Source organism: Panulirus ornatus, chromosome 9 (genome assembly GCF_036320965.1).
Source record: "Panulirus ornatus isolate Po-2019 chromosome 9, ASM3632096v1, whole genome shotgun sequence".
Classification (NCBI taxonomy): domain Eukaryota; kingdom Metazoa; phylum Arthropoda; class Malacostraca; order Decapoda; family Palinuridae; genus Panulirus; species Panulirus ornatus.
Genome location: NC_092232.1, coordinates 13743815 through 13767814, shown reverse-complemented (window position 1 = coordinate 13767814; position 24000 = coordinate 13743815). Strand labels below are relative to the sequence as shown.

General features: G+C 42.4%; 1 protein-coding gene and 1 long non-coding RNA gene across 2 annotated transcripts in view; one reads left to right on the top strand and one right to left on the bottom strand.

Moving 5' to 3' along the window:
- Positions 1 to 24000, bottom strand: part of LOC139750093 (uncharacterized) — a 219499-nt gene that overhangs the window by 123491 nt on the left and 72008 nt on the right. The window lies entirely within an intron of this gene.
- LOC139750094 (uncharacterized) overlaps positions 10588 to 24000 on the top strand; it is a 99523-nt gene continuing 86110 nt past the window's right edge. The window contains exons 1-2 of the long non-coding RNA XR_011713076.1: positions 10588 to 10650; positions 13774 to 13981. This is a non-coding gene — a long non-coding RNA (uncharacterized lncRNA). The remainder of the gene's footprint in view (positions 10651 to 13773; positions 13982 to 24000) is intronic.

Genomic DNA, 24000 nt, shown 5'->3' with positions numbered 1-24000 from the left:
TTATGAAGGAATTTGGATGGGAGGAGGGAGAGGAGAGAGGGTGTTTGGTCTAGTGCTGCTGTAAAGAACTTCGTGCAGAACACATTGACGTACGATTGTACTGAAAGGATCTGCGTGTGTGTGTGTGTGTGTGTGTGTCACTGTCTAAGTGTTGAGTGTATATATCTCCAGCACCACCGTCGCCACCACCACCACCACCCAGGCTACAGTAGTTACGTAACACCACATCTCTCAATTAAGACACAAGAGTCCATCAAGAGAATGTCTCTATTCCCCTTAGAGAAATCTCCCGTCATCCTCCTAACCCATGACAAACATTAATCCAACCTACATCTTCCCACAGCCTAGAATGTCAACCACTCCCACCCAACACGACTTCAGCTATAGTAGATATCACACACACACACACACACACACACACACACATACATACATACGACATGCCCGCCCCACACCAGAAACTTAAAAGGCCATAAACAAATAAAATGCCCTCAGAACACTTACCCCCCACCGAACGTGACCTTGACCCCTCTGCCATGACCTTGCCTCCTGCACCCACCTTTCCTCACCCACCTACCCACCCACCTTAACCCACCACCACCACCACAACCAACAACAACAACAACAACTCCCCCACCCCACCCCTTGGCCCACTACCACCATTTGTCCCACCCGCCCGGGCCCACCAGAATCCACCTTCCCCCCCTTCCTCCTCACGACCCACCATGACCCACCACCGAGCTATTGTAGAGTATACCTTTGATATTACTATTTCCTGCGTGGGAGAGGGAGCCAACAAAAGACTTACCTGGCGCTGTAAGGGCTTGGTGGCGCCCTCTGCCCTCCTACATCTCCTATTCTACTCGAGGGGGTCTCCATTATCAACAGATGTTTTGAAATGTGAGGGGGGAAAAAAATAGGGAAAATAAACGTATTTAATTTCCCTTTATTCGCTCTCATAAAATATGAATTTAGGAGTATGATTATTCGTCGTTCAGAATCCGGATATCCACCCGGTATCAGAAAAGTTTGTTAATGTAATCTTAGACGTTAAGTATAAGTCAATGTGAAATTTCCAACGGGAAAAGTTGGCAGAAATTTTGCCCCTTTGATTTGAATACACTATTCAGTCTAGTATGCATACGAACGACGTTACATTCGTACATACGAACGGCGTTACATTCGTACAGCATTAAAGGTAAACCTTCAGTCTACCTTTGTGTAGATCAGGTTATTGTATGTTCGAGCGAGAGAGTGGACGAGCAGAGAACGAGAGAGGCAGGTTGACGGAAGGGGCGTCAAGGTTATTAAAGTAGGGGAAGCATGGTTAGGTTAGGTCAGGTAAGGTTGTTAAGGCAGGGGAACAAGTAGTTGTTGGAAGGGTTATGACGGTTAACATGTTTTGAGAGAGAGAGAGAGAGAGAGAGAGAGAGAGAGAGAGAGAGAGAGAGAGAGAGAGAGAGAGAGAGAGAGAGAGAGAAGTCTGTATCACACCGCTGTGCCGGGCGTGGACACTTTTCAGTAATCCGCACTACGTCGGTAGAGGCGACACAGAGACACAGAAAACTAGTTCCTTCTCACCAGGATTCCCAGGCAGGAGTGAGTGGTGGATCGCTCTCTGACATTATTTATGTTTGGACCAGAGTGAGAAGCAGCGTCCTCACACACCTCCCTCTCTCTCCCTCCCTCCCTCATCTCACTCCCCTACCCTCTCCTCCCCTCCTCCACCGTCCTAAAGAGAGACCTCAGAGCTCTGATGGCCTTAGTCACGAACCTCCTAGTCACATTTCGCGAGCGTCGGGCGGCCAGTCGTTTCTCAGAGGCGTGACGCCTTGTAGGCGAGACCCTTCATCCGAGCCGTGATTGCCTGCAGCTTGTGTTCCTGCCAACGTCAAAAGGATCAGTATAGGTCCTGGCAGGTTGGGCCTTCAGATCCTGCTCTTGTGGATTCCAGACATGCCAGACACCACTCCAGGACGACAAAGTTAAAAGAGTTTGAACAAGTTTCAATTGCTTGACTTCAGGAGATTCTTCATTTAACGCGTGTCTCCCCAGTGAACCTGTCGTATCCAATTACTTAAATAGAGTTCCTGAACACAGGTTAACTTCGTTTGGCAATCTCTTTTGACCGAGAGAACCAAGTCGTGGGCATCAACTGAGAGAGCGAGGTCGTGGGCATCAACAGAGAGGGCTGGGCCGTAGGCATCAACCGAGAGGGCCGAGCTGTAGGCATCAACCAAGAGGGCCGAGCCGTAGGCATCAACCGAGAGGGCCGAGCTGTAGGCATCAACCGAGAGAGCCAGACCCTGGGCATTAACTAAGACAGCCAGACCCACCTCTCGAGTTCATGGTGTACCCAGAGTGCTTTGAGAGAGTGTATCTTGTCGACTTATTGTATGAGTGTATATAGAGTGTCATAAATACAACACGCATCACGACAGAACTGTCGTAATGTTTTGAGTTGCGAGTGTTTTGTGTATTTCATGTGAATGTTTCATGAGTGTGTTGCATCAGTGTGTCATAAAAGTGTAACATTTAGTATGAGAGTATCGTACGAGTGTTGTTTCATGTTGAGTTTATAGTGGGTGCAGAGTGTGTTGCAAGTGTATCGTATGAATTTCTTTATATTGCTTTGTATTCTGTGTGGTTAGTGTACTGTATGGTCAACGTAACACAGGTGCTTACTTTACTGTGTATATCATGAGTTAATCGTATCATAAGTGTATTACGGGTCTGTATATTGTTGTGAGTACATGGATAGCCGTGAGTGTATTGTGTGTCGTGGGTGTAAAGTGTGTGCTAAGGGTGTTGTATACCGTGAGTACATACGTATGTCATCGACAGAGTGTGTGTGTCATAATGAGACTGCGTCGAGAGTCAATTTCTCGCGAAAGTAGCTAGTATCGTGCCAAAAGAAAACGCGACATAGATATATATGAAAAAACAAAAAAAAACCCATTCATCAACTGTATATAAGACGGCGCTGAGTACATTCACGGCTTCCTGACCTGGTGACCTTGACCTATGACATATATTGACCCAGTGACCTTGAATTGTGGCAGATCTAGTGATCTAGTGATCTTGACCCCTGATGTATATATTGATTCGGTGGCCTTGCTTGGATTCTGGCAGCTCTAGTGATCTAGTGATCTTGATCCCTGATGTATTCGGTAGCCTTGAACTGTGACTTATATTTACCACACTGTCTCGTTCTCATTTGCCGAACGACATACGTGCAGACGTGCACCAAAATCCATCCACCTAGCGGGCCTCACAGGCACACGGACACAGGGAATACAAAGGACACCGAGGGGGATGGATTCACGGACACCGAGATACAAATGACATCGGGAATGTACGAACACCGGAGTGCGCGGACGCTGGGATATGTATAGAGACACCATACACCCTCCCTCCGTCCCTGTCGTCCCAGCCATATAAGAGTAATATGGGGAAGAGGGGAAAGAGGGTAGAGGAAAGCCAAGACTCCCTTCTCCCCCTCCATCCCCTTGTGCAATCAGATCATCCACTCGTCAACTGTCTATGGTTTCCACTGGTGGGTCGTCGTCTCTTGTTGCCGAAATTTGTTTCAGGGAGCTGGACCTTATGGTTCTGGCCTATGAGGGATGGTTGGGGGAGGATGGGATCTCATTTATGAGGGCTGGACGGTAGGGTTCCAGTGTACGAGAGCCGTCTGTATGGGTCCCCTTTACCCCCATAGGCTTGGATTCGCGGCACGCGTTTGGCTGCTGCTTCCTACAGTTTCTGTGTGGGGACTTGTTACTCGAGGATTGACCGTTATACTACCCTCCTCCTTCTTCCTTCGAACAGCTGCGTTGTGGAATTCGCCTCCTCCTCCTCCTCCTCCTTTCGTCTCTTCCTTTCCCCATGACTTTTCATCCTTCAGGAGTCTGGGCTACAAACATCTGCGGAGCCATGATTAATTTCTACCCTTTTTTTTTAACTCTCTCCCTTTATGAAATTCTCTTCCTCGCCATATAGAGAGATCTTCCACGCCACCCAGAGAAATCTTCCCCCGCCATACTGTGAATTCTCTCTCGCCAGATAGAGAGATCTTCCACGCCACCCAGAGAAATCTTCCCCGCCACACTGTTAAGTCTTCCTCGCCTTGCTGTGAAATCTTGCTCGTCCTGCTGAGAAATCTTCCTCATTATAAGATGAAGTTTTCCCACAACCAACAGAAAAGACATCTTCACACCTATCTAAAGAGAAATCTTGCTCACCGTACAAGGAAGAACTCCTCCACGCCAAACAACGAAATCTTTCTCAGTCAACAAAGAAATCGTCCTAGAAAACAGAGGAATTTTTTCTTCGCCAAGCAAAGAAGAAATCTTCCTCCGTAAAGCAAATCAGTCTTCCTCACATAACATGGAAATATTTCCCATCAAATAGGCTAGTGACAGTGCCCAGGCCAGTGACAACATCCAGGCCGTATACCAACAATCTTATTCATTGTTTACAATGGTTGTCGACTCTCGTGTCTATGCTTCCCCTTCATCTATATATCAAGTCAGCCAGTCTTGAGGTAATGAGTTATTCATATCCATTATCAAAAGTATAATTAGGGGGGGGAATGACACTCTCTCTCTCTCTCTCTCTCTCTCTCTCTCTCTCTCTCTCTCTCTCTCTCTCTCTCTCTCTCTCTGTTCCCCATTAACTCTTTATGGGTCGATGGGACACTTGGGTCTGTGGTCTTTGCCATATTGACCTACGTAGTGTAATGATACGTATGTTTTGGGTGTAGCCATACTGTGCACACAGGGACACACGGGTGTAGCCATACTGTGGACACAGGGACACACGGGTGTAGCCATACTGTGCACACAGGGACACACGGGTGTAGCCATACTGTGGACACAGGGACACACGGGTGTAGCCATACTGTGCACACAGGGACACACGGTGTAGCCATACTGTGGACACAGGGACACACGGGTGTAGCCATACTGTGCACACAGGGACACACGGGTGTAGTCATACTGTGGACACAGGGACACACGGGTGTAGCCATACTGTGGACACAGGGACACACGGGTGTAGCCGTGTCAGTAATAACACACGTGAAGCAAAATGATATATTTGCTGGTTGTATGAGCGACAACGGGAGAACGTACGTGAAGGTCGCTCACCGTGGCCCTTTGTGAGAAGACTTCGATCCTTCTTAACTCATACCATACGATAGATTAATTTCACAGTGCAATATCGTACAACAAATATAACATGAATACAGTGCTATACACAACATCTGTCTGGCCCACGACATAACAGAAAGTGTCACTCGGGCTGACGACGGGCAAGAGGAGGCAACGGGTGGAAACATGACCGTTGCATATGAGGAGAACAGACAACAGAAGACAGGGCGGTCTATGTCCAGGTCGTCTGGTGGGGAGGACAGTGCCTAGGATGGACAGTGACAGAGAGAGACCTGCTGGCCGGCACCATGACGAGGTCATCTACGAGGGGGGGGGAAGAAGAGGCCTGGGAGAGTGAGGGATGTGTATAGGAATAAGGAGAGAGCCATACGACCAGAAGATGAGACAGATAGAGATAAAGAGATAGATAGATATCCAGAGCTAAGGAGATAGAAGTGTGGGTCAATTGGAGAGAGAGAGAGAGAGAGAGAGAGAGAGAGAGAGAGAGAGAGAGAGAGAGAGAGAGAGAGAGAGAGAGAGAGAGAGAGAGAATGCGAGAGGGACAGAGATACCAAGACATTAGTCTCGTGGGGGGGGGGGGGGGGGTACACCGGGAATGTTATTAAACTTGGCTCATCCTTGTCATGGTCAGTGAAGGGTAATGCTGGTGTAGCTGTAGGGGGAAGGGTAATGCTGGTGTTGCTGTAGGGGGAAGGGTAATGCTGGTGTTGCTGTAGGGGGAAGGGTAATGCTGGTGTTGCTGTAGGGGGAAGGGTAATGCTGGCGTTGCTGTAGGGGGAAGGGTAATGCTGGCGTTGCTGTAGTAGGTAGAGTAAAGGGGGTAGGGTAATTCTGACGTTGCTGTAGGGGAAGGGTAATGCTGGCGGTGCTGTATGGGTGGATAAAGCTGGTGTTACTGTAAGGGGTGGGAGAGTAATTCCGTTCCTTCCCCTACATCGTCTGCAATGTGTATTGCTAGGCAGTCAACAGTAGCGAGTGGCCAGATTTTTCAGGAAGTTATTCAATTTTACAAAAGGAAATTATTCAATTTAACAAGTTTTCATGTCATTCACGTTATAAACACCTATGTATATATATATATATATATATATATATATATATATATATATATATATATATATATATATATATATTTTCCTACGGTATGTCAAAACCAACTATCGTAACTATGTATGATCAAATATGCCCATCACATTCTTAACCAATCACTATAATCACTACAGTCAGCCCGTATTTATCAGCCAATCACTGTGTGATGTAAGATTTGTCAGCCGTATTTATCAGCCAATCACTGTATGATGTAAGATGTCTGCCTCAAGCGTGACCAATCACTGTATTTTGCTATTTCATCATAATCTTTTTTTTTCCCCCTCCAGTATTTTCATAGTTTACCATCTATATATATATATATATATATATATATATATATATATATATATATATATATGTATTCTTGTCCTATGCTGGTCCTCATTCTTACTTTGGTACGCTTTTCCACTGATTATGACTCATTATTCATTATGAAAGGTAGATGAGTCACGCATGAGTATACCCATGGGTCACCATTGCCCACCCAGGTATCTGGGGGCAATACCCACCCAGGTATCTGAGGGGCAATACCCACCCAGGTATCTGGGGGCAATACCCACCCAGGTATCTGGGGGCAGCTCTCTCATTCCCAAGACATGGGTGATTATGCTGACCAGACCCAAAGAAAGTGGACCTTACATTCAATTTTCTGTTTGCTATTTCCACAGCCTGTTAAAAGAAAAAAAGATCCACTTTTTTCTGGGAAAAAAATAACATAATACTGTTCTAAATCACTTGAAAATGTAATCTAAATTTCCCTGGTACACGTTATTGTTGTTTTTACACTGCAATCACGAATGAATAACAGGATGACATTATTATTAATAACGTCTTCTACTTCACCATCTGTCGAGTGTGGCTTAACATACAAGAGTAATACAGTGGTATCCCACACCAATTGTACTGCAATGTGTGTATTATTCCGCGTCTTGCCTTTGTACGCGAGGTCAAGGGCGAACTGGGGAAGGTGTGTTGACCTTGTATGTTGGAGCCATCGCGCTCGGTAACCATGATTGGATATCCAAGTTGGTTAGGGTTATATATATGTACCTGCTGGTTGTTATTGGCCGGGACAATGTGTCAATAGTGACTCCCCGCTTCCCTATAATAATAATGAAGATAATAATGATGATAATAATAATAATAATGATACTAATGATAATAATAATAATGATAATAATAATAATAATAATAATAATAATAATGATAATTATGATGATAATAATAGTAATAATAATGATAGTATTAGTAATAATAATAATGAAATGATAATGATAATAACTAATGATAACAATTATTATGATAAAACTGATAAACGTAAAATGTTTTGATTTATGACATGACTCAAAAACAGGTCTTCATGCACTACATAGTAATGGTTGTTCTCGTTAAGTACTGCATACTTGATTCAAACTCGTGTCATTATTCCATTATTGTTACTATACTTCATATGAATTGACTAAAGTCTATTGATTTGATTGTCCACATGTGTCCTCCACTGACACACACACACACACACACACACACACTCAAAACACATCAATTTTTGAAAACGATTCGCGGCCACGCAGGGTAGGCCAGGGTTCATGATCAGCGAAAACCCCTTATGTTAGGTACATCAACATCTGCTGTATTCAGCAGAACATTTTAAACTTACCAATAAATGACATTTACTCTCCATTAGTAATTATGACTGAATCAGGTGTATATATATATATATATATATATATATATATATATATATATATATATATATATATATATATATATATATATTTATCTTTTATTTTATTTTGCTTTGTCGCTGTCTCCCGCGTTTGCGAGGTAGCGCAAGGAAACAGACGAAAGAAATGGCCCAGCCCACCCCCATACATATGTATATACATACACGTCCACACACACAAATATACATACCCATACATCTCAATGTACACATATATATATACACACACAGACACATACATATATACACATGCACACAATTCACACTGTCTGCCTCTATTCATTCCCATCGCCACCTCGCCACACATGGAATAACATTCCCCTTCCCCCTTGGCGGTAAACACAGACAAACTATTGGGTTTGGCAACGGTCGGTTGGGGTAGCCAGCCGGCTGCCTGCCTGCTCGACTTAACCCTAACGTACGTCGGTTCAGGTCATGCCACCATTGCCGGGATAGTCTCTGATATCACATGACACAATAACATACAAAGGGATCAAACTGCATCCGGCTCCTGCAGGACAGCTCATAATCACACCCATCCATGCTCACTCATGTACTCATTCAATCTCTCTTCAAATTTTTTGAAGTTTCCAGTGTAACTTGCTCTCGTGGTATTTGGCAAGTTTTTTTCATTAAGCGACATAGGAGTTTGCTAATTATATCTCAATCTCTGTAGTTTGAAACCTATTTTTATTTTTTAGTTCTATTTTGAATATTCAATCGTAGTTCTTTAATGACGTCTGTTTTATCATTTCCCTCCTCATCTATAGCAACATCTATTTAATGCCCACTCTGTACCTATTTCAAAAAAGTACGTTCAGTTTCTTTGGTATATCACCGGGTTATGAAATCCTGATATTGGACGTCAATATTGCAGTTCTTTACACAGTTTCTAGGAAATCTTCATCCATTTTGCAACTGACCGATCATAACTGAACCATGCTGCTTAATCCAAGTGAAGCCTCGCGTGAGAAATATATATATATATATATATATATATATATATATATATATATATATATATATATATATATATATGTATGTATGTATGTTCCTTTCGTGTAGCGCCTTATCAAATGCTTTAGCTTAATCGAAATAGATTATACCATCTTTGTCCGACTGTTTCGAACACTTCAGAGATAAAAACCAAGTGAATACATGAAGCCTAGCTGAGAATCCTTAATCGAACTGTACTCTAAAAAGATGACATGAATGGTGTAAGTTATCAGCCCTTTCGGTAGGTCTCCTCACTTATACCTATATTCTAATACCGCCTGGTAGTTAGCAAGCAGATACTGGCCGACAGAATGCTGGATAGAAATGACCTCGATCTACCAAGTTACTTAAGGATAGAGTGGTACAAAGCAGTGACGCAGGCACGTCTAAGAATAGACTTGATGGATATTTCGCTTCAAATCCACGACTGACATAATTTGTGCCTCCTTATTAACCCAGAAAGCTTACCGATTTTCGTGTTTGAAACATCCACATTGCCACATTGAAGTATGAGCTTACACTGTCAGAAGCAGACTCATTGGGATTCAGTTGTCTGTTGCTATTCAGTTTCTCTTGCATTCCTTCTGTATACTCGTAACATAGTACTGTTGATTCCACAGCACCTAGAAATTGGTGGCAGTTCGATTTATTGTTGCGACGCATCAAGGCATCCTGGATGTAGACGTTCTGGTCACGATAATACGTCTGGCAGGCATGTACCCACGTCTGGCAGCCATGTACCCACGTCTGGCAGCCATGTACCCCAGCTGACGACGTTCCTCAATGAGTCATTTCCTTGTTATTCTTTTTTTCCATCACTGGAATCTTATTCATGATAATCCCACTTTTGTTTTTGGTACGAGACTTGTACTAGTCCTACCAGTTTCCTAATACTTACTGCAGTCTCTTGATTCAAAGCTCATTATTGTATCACAACGATAAACTAACTTCATTATGATCACCTAATTGTACTGTGCGGGGGAGCTACTCCCACACTCTTGCCCCCGTGTATGTGTGTGTGTGTGTGTGTGTGTGCACCTTGATCTTACCTACATATCCGTCACACACACTGAAGGAATCACTCTCTGCAGGCTCGTTCATGTAAATATGCGCCTCCCTCTGCTTTTCCCATGTTTGCTTTAAAGTCCCTGGTAGATCCAACACGTTTGTATCTGCAAATGATAATCTGTTAACCAAATGCCACCGTTTTATTAACCGAAATCGAAAAATCCGGCTTTAGGTTTATCCTCGCAAGCCAGGAGCACGCCGCCCTAGCAGCACCAGCACCGACGTTGCGCGAATAAGCAACGACCATTTCTCCATTCTTTACCTTCGCGTGAGTCCACAAATATACGTCTAACTCAACACTGGTAATTGATTTCAGGGTATATACCAATTATTTTTGAGGTTAGTAAACATTTCTATAGATTAATATTAGAATTATAGTAACCCGGCACGAATGATTTACTTTTGTCAACAATGATCCAGTGAAACACAAACTACCCAGTTCGTTGTCACCTCCAGCGGCCCCCGACCCACACAACCCAGAGCAGTTCTTCCTTGATTTCGAGGTGGTCAGACGTGGAATATGTGGCAGTCCAGTACGGCTAGTGTGTGTCATGTGGTACCCGTATTATGTGAGGCACTTCGGTGGACACTGAACCAGAGGTTAACGGTGTTACTTGAGCGACCGTTTCATTAACTGTTGCTTCTAAATTGTAAAACGTTTGACGCGTACAGCGCGCGCGTGTGTGTGTACAGGAAAATCTTGGGAAAATGATACTGCAAGTGGTTTTGAAAAAGTTACTGAAAGAAGTTATATATATAATATATATATATATATATATATATATATATATATATATATATATATATATATATTACCACTTTAACCCCCGACCTTCAAACCTTGGACCATCTGTGTGGCAGCCAGGTGGTCTATACCCTCAGGCCATAATGACCTTCAAGCTAATTTCTCCTCCATAACTCTTGGCTGATTCATGAATCTCGCTGATGAGTCACTCATTCTCTTGGAGGTGAAGATACTGCCGCTCACGCCTATATAGGGCAGGCAGGCAGGCAGGCTGTTAATCTACTCGCAAGACATTACGGGAATTTGTACACCTGACATTTGATGTAGACCATTCACCCTTATACTGCCAGATTCGAACCCCGGACCATCAGTGTTGCAACCAGGTTCCCTAACCCCCAAGCCACGTTATATATATATATATATATATATATATATATATATATATATATATATATATATATATATATATATATATATATATATTACCGTAGTGACTTGGGAGTCGATTAAAAAGCCTTCCTTCCTTCCTTGTCCAGAGCGGTAGTATAACCCACCTCGTCATGGATGCGTCACACATCAGCCAGATCTGTAAGTCAGCGAGTGAGTGGTTAAGGGAGGAAGGTACTGCTTTTACCTCATCATGGCCTTGGAGGGCACGGTGGGGGGGTTGAGGCGACCTAGCTGCCACACACAGATGGTCCTGGGTTCCATTTTCGTGGTATAGTGGTAAATAGTATACCCAAAAATGTGTACATTATATGGTTTATATATATATATATATATATATATATATATATATATATATATATATATATGCTTCACGAGCCGTGGTCCTGACCCAGATTTGGGTTCTGTGACCCATGACTGTATTCACGTAGCACATCTCGACCAAAGAAAGTAGTGTTGGAATTGATGGAAAAGGAGAGAGATGAGAAGTGAGATTATGGACACTGAAACAAGTTGTGATTGGTGAACAATGTGGTGGCAACGTTGTTACATGTCAAGAGTTTTTAATCTTACTTTGGAATTGTAATTATAATGGCAGGTGATCAGTATCGTAAAGGCCTTGCAATTTTATGATTATTAATGATATGAATGACGTAGACTACAGTGATTAGTGAACAGCATAGAGGAAATAATCATGCGTGTAGTGACTAGGGGCCAGTACAAGGAAATATACAACGTACGTAGATTATTGTGATTAATAGAAAATGGTGAGAATTGCAGCATGAGTTGATTAATACAATGCAGAAAATGTGGATATATATATATATATATATATATATATATATATATATATATATATATATATATATATATATATATACACGTTACTGGACTGTGCCTGTTTGTGGTTAAGCCGCGAGGGAAAAGTCACCTTGGGCGTCTTTTTACCATTGGAGATATTCTGTTCCAATAACTTTCCACGTTGGTGTCCTCCTTTCCTTGCTACTGTTTGTAGTGCAGCCATGAAGCTGCAGAAACCCTTATATATATATATATATATATATATATATATATATATATATATATATATATATATATATATGTGATGTCTCCATGGTTGTTTAATTTGTTTATGGATGGGGTTGTTAGGGAGGTAAATGCAAGAGTTTTGGAAAGAAGGGCAAGTATGAAGTCTGTTGGGGATGAGAGAGCTTGGGAAGTGAGTCAGTTGTTGTTCGCTGATGATACAGCGCTGGTGGTTGATTCATGTGAGAAACTGCAGAAGCTGGTGACTGAGTTTGGTAAAGTGTGTGGAAGAAGAAAGTTAAGAGTAAATGTGAATAAGAGCAAGGTTATTAGGTACAGTAGGGTTGAGATGAGTTTGAATGGAGAAAAACTGGAGGAAGTGAAGTGTTTTAGATATCTGGGAGTGGATCTGGCAGCGGATGGAACCATGGAAGCGGAAATGGATCATAGGGTGGGGGAGGGGGCGAAAATTCTGGGGGCCTTGAAGAATGTGTGGAAGTCGAGAACATTATCTCGGAAAGCAAAAATGGGTATGTTTGAAGGAATAGTGGTTCCAACAATGTTGTATGGTTGCGAGGCGTGGGCTATGGATAGAGTTGTGCGCAGGAGGATGGATGTGCTGGAAATGAGATGTTTGAGGACAATGTGTGGTGTGAGGTGGTTTGATCGAGTGAGTAACGTAAGGGTAAGAGAGATGTGTGGAAATAAAAAGAGCGTGGTTGAGAGAGCAGAAGAGGGTGTTTTGAAGTGGTTTGGGCACATGGAGAGAATGAGTGAGGAAAGATTGACCAAGAGGATATATGTGTCGGAGGTGGAGGGAACGAGAAGAGGGAGACCAAATTGGAGGTGGAAAGATGGAGTGAAAAAGATTTTGTGTGATCGGGGCCTGAACATGCAGGAGGGTGAAAGGAGGGCAAGGAATAGAGTGAATTGGAGCGATGTGGTATACCGGGGTTGACGTGCTGTCAGTGGATTGAATCAAGGCATGTGAAGCGTCTGGGGTAAACCATGGAAAGCTGTGTAGGTATGTATATTTGCGTGTGTGGACGTATGTATATACATGTGTATGGGGGGGGGGGGGGTTGGGCCATTTCTTTCGTCTGTTTCCTTGCGCTACCTCGCAAACGCGGGAGACAGCGACAAAGTATAATAAATAAATAAAATAAATATATATATGGTTATCCGAAGACCCCAGTTTGAAAGGGTTTTGGTGTTACCTAGGACCCTTTATCCAGGGGCTTCTGCAGTCCGAGACTGCACTACACTCGGTGGCCAGGAGAGGATGGGCTCTTTTGAAGCGAGAGTTTCTGTGACGAGACTTTTCTCTGTTACGTCGTCAACTGACAGTGATACAGGCATCGCCAAAGGTGACATTTCGTCGATATGTAACTTTAAGCAGTTGGAGTCCGGATATATATATATATATATATATATATATATATATATATATATATATATATATATATATATATATAGTGAGAATATTTCACCATATGGTAATTAAGGTGAACATTGAACAATCCGGGGGTGCTGGACATAGTGATAGTGAATTGCCTTGAAAATGAACGCAAATAAGATTTACAGAAATTATGCCAAGTTCGTGAATGTTGAATAATTACTGGAAAAAAAAAATGTGATTAATATCATGGAAATCAGGTCACCTGTGACTGACTGTAGGATTTCCAATTTTACATATCCGTCGGGCAGCGAGAGGTAAGTAACTTAATTGATTAACTATCTATCAGCTCAAGTCAATTAACTATCTATCAGCCTGATTGGCGATAATTTTTCATCTGAATCTATTTATGTTGGACCTTTATTTTTTTTTTTGTAGTGCTATACGACCATGTTGGAGGAAATCATATTGGGTAGTTCTTGTTAACACAGCTACGAAAAGGACGCTTCCAGTATTCTCCATCTTTCCTTTTTTTTTTTTTTTTTCATACTATTCGCCATTTCCCGCATTAGCGAGGTAGCGTTAAGAACAGAGGATTGGGCCGTTGAGGGAATATCCTCACCTGGCCTCCTTCTCTGTTCCTTCTTTTGGAAAAAAATAAAAATAAAACATTCTCCAACATAGGGTCATAAAACTACTTACTGCCTCTCCCATTCCCCAGCCCAACCAATTCCTCCATAATGTAGGCGTTCATATAATGTGATGTGATGGGTAATGATAGATTTAGCGTTACCTATCCCGAGAATCACGTTAAGGTCAATTGGAGTTCGACGCCAGTGTGTTGTGAAGAGGTCATTTGTGGTCAGGTTAATGGAATTTTGTGATTTTTTCTGGAATTATTGGCTACTTTAAAGGAAATGAATTATATGAATTGATTTTATAAACTTGTGTAATCGTCTGTAGATGTCATCAGTAAGTTTTTAGGCAAATGCCTTCTTATGGCAAGAACAGCGCCAAGGTTTAGCTGTTATTATTATTATTATTCATTATTGTTATTATTATTATTATTATTATTATTATTAGTAGTAGTAGTAGTAGTATTATCATCATCATTATCAAATTATTATTAGTATTATTAGTATTATTATTATCATCATCATCTTATTCTTATTATTATTATTATTCTTATTATTATTATTATTATTATTTTTATTATTATTATTATTATTATTATTATTTTTATTATTATTATTATCATCATCATCATCATATTATTATTATTATTATTATTATTACAGACACGAGACACTTTCTAAGTATGAGAATGGATGTTCAGCTATCATGCTAGCACCCATACCTGACCCTAGCAACATGACTGACCGTAGCAGCAAGACTGACCGTAGCAACATGACTGACCGTAGCAACATGACTGACCGTAGCAACATGACTGCCCCTAGCAACATGACTGCCCCTAGCAACATGACTGACCGTAGCAACATGACTGCCCCTAGCAACATGACTGCCCCTAGCAACATGACTGCCCCTAGCAACATGACTGACCGTAGCAACATGACTGACCGTAGCAACATGACTGACCCTAACAACAAGACTGAACCTAGCAACATGACTGACCGTAGCAACATGACTGACCGTAGCAACAAGACTGACCCAGGCTATACTAAGACTAATGACCCTAGTGATAAGATTGCTCTTGGCAACCAACTTTAACAATTTGTGTATCGTCATTTGATAGCTGTCACCACTGATCATCTTGAGGGATAGTATAAAATTAGACGTTTTAGATGCTTACCTCGGAATGAAAAAACCAGAATTGTCATCCTCCTCGACATAGTGAGTGTAGTGTAGCGTGACATTCGACTCTATTGAAAATTCCACGATGCAACGCACATGTCACGATCTTTGCCCCCGCCCCAGCGAGGCTAGGCTTTCTTCCTAGCTGACCATCGCTGTCGGCTTGCCCTGGCCTGCACGACCTCTTTGTAAGGACGTACGACGCTGAGTTGTGTAGTAGAAGAAGCTGAAGCTGCTGCCGTAGCTACGGGACGGTCATCACTTTAGAAAGACATATCGAGATTCTGTGTAGAAAGGCATCGATTCGAGGAAGAACACGCAGCATATCATTCAAATTAGAGGGAAATTTAGGTTCGTTATAGGGAATGGCTATTTATATCAGTGTGGCGGAAATGGGTATTTAGTAACTGACTAGCGTGCGTTGCCAAGTATCATCAACTATTTTCAAGGTCATAAACTCTTATTAAGTGAGGAAGTTTTTAGACTTAGATACGTGTCTGATAACTGCTAGATGCCTGTCGGTGGTCAGTCGGGTTTGTGCTTCCTCCTGTAATCTTGTATTCATTCTTACGTGTGGTGTGTTTGTGTTGTGGCGTCGGCAACACGCCAGACCCATCCATCTTTTACAATCTTTTTTTTATTCAAGTTAGGTGTTAGATGAGGGATGCAACCTCCGCGTTCATTCTCCTTCTGTCAGTCTGTCTGTAGTCCTCATGCTGTGAGGTTCCTGTTTCTTAACCTGGTGACTAGCATCGTCCATATGCCTCAGGTTATATTGAGATGGTTGATGTATCCTGCAACTCATCGGCAATTCAGGTGCGCGCGCACGCGCTGGTCTCGTTGTATAGTCACAGCCAGTCCGTATTGTCATGGACATGGCATTTTGAATTCGAATTCATGGACACCATAAATGTGTTTATGATGTGATTCATGGGCACCATAAATGTGTTTATGATGTAATTCATGGGCACCATAAATGTGTTTATGATATAATTCATGGACACCATAAATGTGTTTATGATATAATTCATGGGTACCATAAATGTATTTATATAATTCATGGATACCATAAATGTGTTTATGATGTAATTCATGGGTACCATAAATGTGTTTATGATGTAATTCATGAGCAACGTAAATGCACGTTGTGTTTATGATGTCTTCAGTGTCGGTGGAGTGTGGGATAACGCGTTCGTATCCCCCACACAGGTTTATTCATATTTACCGTTCGGTTTCGGATGATTTTTTTTTTTTTTTTTTGGCATGGTTTGCTTGGGTTGACGTCAGTCTTGCCACGTTTCAGCAGTGGAGTGAGTTGCATCCCTGTCGGGGAATCACAGTGGAATCGTACGAGACTTGACAACGAAATTCCTTGATATTTATTTCATTTTATTAATTTTTTTTCTGACGTGACATTTCATTTTATTCATATTTTTTTTTTATTTTCTGACGTGACTTTGGCAATAAGGGCCATCCTCCTAAACAAAGGAATTTTAAGAAAGCCCGTATGTTACCATGTTTAGCATTACTCCATCTTATCCTTCCAGTGATTATAACTTGGGTGATCACAACATAATACTAGATATTACAAATGTATTGTCTACCGCCAAAACCTACCATAGCTAGAAAAAATCACAAGCGTCTATGATTTTGACCTCGACCTCCATAGGTCACCAGGGGTCAGACCTGTGGTCACGTCTACCCTTCACTGTGTAAGGTTAAGAGATTATAACATACCACGTTACCTTTATCATGATGTAAACTTATAAACATTACTTTAAAATGATGACATCATAAAAGGGGCAATATTCCTGTATCAAGGGGGTTGGGGAAGGGTCATTTGTTAGGCCATCTGCCTCTGAATTGGTTTCAGAAATTTGTGTTCTTTGGCTGGCTTGTGTAGTTTGAATGTCATGATCGCCGCGAATTGTAAATCCTATCACAGTGTGTATACCGAAATGTATATATATATATATATATATATATATATATATATATATATATATATATATATATATACAATTATATCGATAATTGCTATTTATAAATAACACACACACACACACACACACACACACACACACACACACACACACACACGTCTTAGTTTTACATAAACGTAACACGTAAATCTCCTTACGAAACGTCATTGGATCAGCAGTGACGAAGAAACACAAGAAGGAGTGTCGTAACCTCCGTGAGAACGCCTATACAACAGCCCATGGGTATAATGGCATAAGCCTATGATCTGATTTGTTAAGTACTAGGGCGTTAGGCCAGGCCCGTCACATCTGAGGGTCGTAACGTCGTGTTCACGAGGGTTTAAAGACTCTTATGGCAGGTCGTCCAATACTGTCGTCTGTATTGTTCTTATGTAACCCAGGACGGCGCGCCGGCCGCCCAGCCACTCGCCTCACACACGCACGCACCACTCTTCTTGAGACAGGCTTATGTAACTGACCACCTTCCTTCTTCTCCTCCTCCTCCTCCTTCTCTTGCTTATTGCTTCTTCTTCTTCCGTCTCTTCCCTATTGCTTCTTCCTCCTCTTTCCTATTGCTTCCTCCTCCTCCTCCTCCTCCTCCTCCTCCTCTCTTCCTTCTTTTTCTCCTCATATCCGTCTCTTACCTCACCAGAGTTGGAGTGATTGTAATTTTAGATTATTTTTCAAAGCGTAATTGCTCCAACCCTTTACCCCACACCCCTATTTTCTGATATATATATATATATATATATATATATATATATATATATATATATATATATCACGCAACCCCGTTTCATTTTTATCCACATTAATCTGAAGCTCACCTCCCCACACTTACACACATGCCCACAACTCCTGCTTGATACCTACCTCTTCGTTAGCTCTTGACCTTCACACCAGCCCTCGACTTTACTCCTAAGACATTTCCAAACCATTCTTCTACCATCTCTCCTGAGCTTTCATTCGCCTAGAGCCAGAACATCCAAGGTCCTTTCGTCAAACATACTTCATATCCCTCCTTTCTTCTTCATCTTGGTTACATGATCACACATTTAGACACCCCAACCTGAGTCTTCGAGGAGGATGTACACTTCCTCGGGTAAGGGAAAAAAAAAAAAAGAATTCTCCCTACGTATTCCCTACGTGTCGTAGAAGGCGACTTAGAGGTGCGGGAGAGCGGGGGTTTCAACACCTTCCCCTTATCTTGTTTTATGATTTCTAAAAGACGGATTAGAAAAAGAAGGCAAATGAGGAGTTCTCATCCTCTTGGAAGGCTCCGCCTGGCGTGTCTCAATGTGTGTGGATGAGAGGAACGTGCAGTATTGTCCCCTCGGTATGCATAATAAGCTTTTAAGATTCTACCTTTCATCTTTATGGAGCTGTGGTACACACACACACACACACACACACACACACACCCACACACACACAAAAGAAGGTCCTCGTAATCTGCACAGCTCTGGTATATGACAACATTCCTCAGTAGATTCCTTAAAACTTTCGGGCGTGTTTTTAGTGCACATTCCTGAGTTAATGAGGATTAAATGGTACTTGTAACTATTATGTGAATGCCTGTTTGTTATTTATACTGTACGCGGAAGGGTTTCTACTACACTCGTGGTGTTTCATTAGGCATATATATATATATATATATGTATATATATATATATATATATATATATATATATATATATATATATATATATATATATATATCTTTAATTTTGTATGGTGTCCACATTGATATTGTTTCGTGACTCGGTTTATACCGTTCATTCTCTGCTGTTACGTCACGCATATTGTCACACGCTTCTGCGTTACTCTTGTCGCGTCCGGACCGCCACGTCCAAGAAGTTTTCCAGACTCTGGGGTCGTAGGTTCCTCACCAACTGGCGAAGGTCGTAGGCTACCGCATGGTGTCGGCCTTGAAAAGCCGTTTCCGGAGGACGTCCGAGTCTGCTGTACATAAGCCATACAGACTGTACTTAGGTCGCTGCACTCGGTAAGACCTGACTTCCTCCGATTATATGAATGTACTTCTAGATCAAAGGCGGGAATCCAAGGGCACCTGAGTATGGCATCAAAGGCCAGCAAAGGCCACCTTTCAAAGCCACTGTTTTTTTTTTTTTTTTCCCCTGTGCGGCTCCGGGTTCCAGCTAGTACTGTGAAAGTACTTCTTTACATCTTTTGTGAACATATAGTTTCTTTTGATTCATATTATGGTTTCTGGTTACTTACTCAACCCCCACCCACCCACCCACCTTCCCTTCTTCAAAGAACTGTTCGCTCTTCAACACATGATTCCGCTGGTTTACAACCTTCAATGAAGGTTGCTCCTCACCCTTCTATCTTTCATGCTGGGGAAAAACCAAGGCCTCTGTAGTGTTCCCTCGTAACTCAACTTTCCTAATTCTGGGATCATCTTTGTCGCCTTCCTCCGGACCTCCTCTACTCCGGACCTCCTCTACTCCGGACCACCTCTCCTCCGGACCTCCTCTCCTCCGGACCTCCTCTACTCCGGACCTCCTCTCCCTCGGACCTCCTCTACTTCTTTAAAGTGTGCGACCCAAACCTGAGAACCATACTGTGGTTTTTGGTCTAACGAAGGATGTGAACTGCTCGCTGACTATGTCCTTTATCCACATACCTGAGGGCTATTCTAACTTAGGTCTGTCTCCTTTACTAGTCTCAGGGTCGAACAACTTAGGGACGAAGTTGATTCCCACGTCCGTCTCACACGCAAATTCCAGAAGATAATTTCATGCTCGATTGTAATTGTATTGGAACGTTATTTTGTCTATGTGATTAACAAATGAATGAATAATGGCTTCTTGTATGTAGGCCACTGTTGGGCTGAAAATAGACAATAGAGGTATTACAGATATTACAGAACTGGGAGGCGATGATGGTTACTGGTCAACTCATCATACAGGAGCATGGTTAAATTTGGGTGAGATGGATATATCCACACTTTAGGTGAGCACATGAGTGAGGTGCAGTTAGATAGCCAGGGTGGCATGTGTATGGGGATGTTGACAGAGTCAGTCTTATGTTTTAAACGTTATGAGCTTGACTGAATGAGAAATGAATAGTTACGGTAATACAGTAGTTACCATACCACATTGTGTGTGTGTGTGTGTGTGTGTGTGTGTGTGTGTGCATCTCTCATGATTATTTTTATGGTAACTGAGACGTCACGGACAACTGAATGCCCTAATCAAGACCATATCATTTACTTTACATACATATATATACCCTGGTCTTAGCCAGGTACCCATTTTCTCGACCATCCCCTGAGGGAGGATGAACAGTTTGGGGTGACTGGGGGGTCGACTACTGCAAACAGGATGCGAACCCATACAGGCTCGACCCCCAGCCTGGCCCGTGAATGCGTCACGGTCGGCAACGCTAACCGCCATATCACGGATGTCCAAAGGTCCCGGAGATATATTTATGGAATCTACAGTGAGCAGTGATTTGTACTGCTGAACCAGTGAGTTTCATCTGTTGCGAGAGGTATCCTGAAGTGTGTGGACAGCGGTAGGTGACTGTGTGGTAGATGACGGTACACACATGGTGTGGTAAATGACGGTATTGTATGTGGTGTGGTAGATGACGGCATATACATGGTGTGGTAGATGACGGTACAGATAGGGTGGTAGATGACGGTATACACATGGTGTGGTAGATTTCGGTATGCACGGTGTAGTAGATGATGGTATACGCATGGTGTGGTGGTAGATTACAGTAAACCTGGTGTGGTAGATCACGGTATACACCTGGTGTGGTGGTAGATTACTGAGAAAAGTGATTTGGTCGACAACAGTAAAAATCGCATTAAAGATGATAGACTTGTGTCCATCGTGGGATTTATTCAGCTTATTTTCGGTTTTATGAATGTAATCCCCAACCACACACACACACACACACACACACACACACACACACACACACACACACACACACAAACAAACAAACACATCTATGTAAGTAAGATATGTACATAACTCTTCTATTCTCTTTTTCATCGTGTAACATTTTCCTCTGGATCTTTGATCAGATGTTTCCCCAGCAATGATTTTTCTTTCCATTTTTCTCACTTCTTGGTCTCCTTATGAGTCCGGCCACACGAAAATATTCCGTTAATGATGTTTAGCGAGACATATTTTGTGTATAGATGTTATAAAAGGGGAGGTAGAAAGTGAAAATAGAAATGTATCTTCATATTACTCTATTTTTCAAACTATTTTTCTTCAATAGTTCCTCGCTGTTTAGAGAGACTTGATCAAGACCCTCTTGGTTTACAGAGGCTACAAGTCTTACTGGTTTACGTGAGCTTCGGTCTATCGTGGATCACGAAGGCTTCAAACTGTCGTGGTTCGCGGAGACTTCAAACTGTCGTGAGTTATAGAGGGTTTCAAACTGCCGTATACTTTGGAGGCTTGAGGCTAATGTGGATTCGAGGCTTCAAACAGGTTCCCGACTCTCGTGGTTCACAGAAGCTTCAAACTGTCATATAATGGACAGAACTTGGAACTCTTGCCTTCCTTAAGCTTCAAACTGTCATGGAGCTCAAAAGCTTCAAACTGTCATGAAGCTCAAAAGCTTCAAACTGTCATGAAGCTCAAAAGCTTTAAACTGTTTTATGAACCTTCCAACTTGCCTGGTCTCCAGAGGCCTCACATGATTGAGGACGGACGGAACAGACTGTTTCAAAAGTTTTCATGGTAGTGAAGAGTGTGGTAAAGCGGCGGTGTAGCGGTTTAGCGTTCCTCACCGTGACACAGTCACTTGCGTATGGGTTCGACTCCTGGTTGCAGCAGTCGGTCCACAGTCTACCCAGCTGTTCATCCACCCGAAGGTGTTGGTCGATAAATTGGGTACATGTCATTATTGGGATGGTCTTAATTAGTCCTTAGTTGCCCGTGTGCTGTCTCAATTATCATAAGATGAAAAGATGAGAGAGGCCCCAGTCCTCCCTCTCTGTACTGTACAAACTGGTAATGATGACACGTGCCGTTCAACTTGAGCGCTAAACTTAGCTGGTTTTCCTCGTTTTAGAACTGCATATCACACGCCCGTCCGCTATTGGCAGCAGTACAGGTGAAGTGTGACTGAGTGAGTTACCTTCTCAAAGTGAGTGAGAAAAAACCACTTCTAAGATCTGTGTCTGACCAGGTCTTAAGAAGGAGACAGGGAGGATAGCAAGATCATCAGCAACTACGTACCACAGGATTTTTACCCATTACGCCATTACCGTGTGAATATAGTGTGTTTGCCTCAGTCCCACACCAGATGACGGTACGTGGTTTGAGCATCGTCGACTGTCATCCTGACGGGTTACCAGAGGAAGAGGGAAAAGATGTTGAGGGTTTTTCACTTTTATCATGATATTCCCGCTTTTTTCTTCTTGTTTTTTTTTTTTTTTTACTTTATATTATGTTTCGTTGATTCATTCTGAAGTAGAAGGTCATATTCTGTTTTCGTCATTGTCTTCTGTTTCATTTTCATTGTTTGATTTGGTTGTTTACTAACGTGGGGTGTTTCCGCAACGAGGACAGGTTAGAGGCTGGAATTTTGCCCACAACAGAGGCTTAGAGACAAGAAGAGGGAGATGATTCCACCTCTCATCGAGAAGATCCAGTAGACAAAGTCGAGCAATGAACGCTTCCTTGAAATCAACAAGGGAAGAACAACGAGAGATCCTAGCAAGAAACTTAAGCTAAACATATGTTAGGAAGAATAGGAAGGTAATACTTCTTTAGTAATAGAATTGTGGAGGAACGAACACACACACACACACACACACACACACACACACACATGGAGAGAGAGAGAGAGAGAGAGAGAGAGAGAGAGAGAGAGAGAGAGAGAGAGAGAGAGGACGAATTCCGTGACCGCATCAACAGGAATCTGTCTGTCTTTATGAAGTTCTCAAGTAACGTGACGGAGGTTGGCGAAGAGACTAGGGCCACCACCAACCACCAAAACCCCCTCCTTCCCTCGACTGCCTGGCACCAGTCTGGTCCTTTGTCCACCCAATGTACCGCACGCTGGTCACCCCTATGGTCTTCGGCTCCTGTGTGGCATTACCTATTTTGTACTGTACAGGGGGGGAGTTCTGCGCTTGGGTTGGCCCGCCTCCCTCCCGTCTCTTGAGCTATCTCGATTATCATACAAGTATGTTTTTTTTTTTTTTATTAAACTTCTGTGTGGCTGTCAGCATTCACAGTCGCCTCACTCATTCGTTCGCTTCTTTCCGTCGATAAAAAGCTCTTCTTCTTCACGTATTTTTCTAAGATCTTTTCTGTCTTTATGTTCATATGTTTGTAAGGACTGTTTGTATATTACGAGGAGGTTGGAGATAACCTATTACGTCCCTCTTGCGATTTTTTACCCTCATCTTCTTATCTTTGGTGACAAAGAACTTTTCTGAGCGATGGTTCTAACTTATCTGTTATCTGTTACTTAGCACATTATCTGCTTATCGTCTGTTACTTAGCCCGTTGAGTTACCTTTTGTGTACAACCAACTTACTG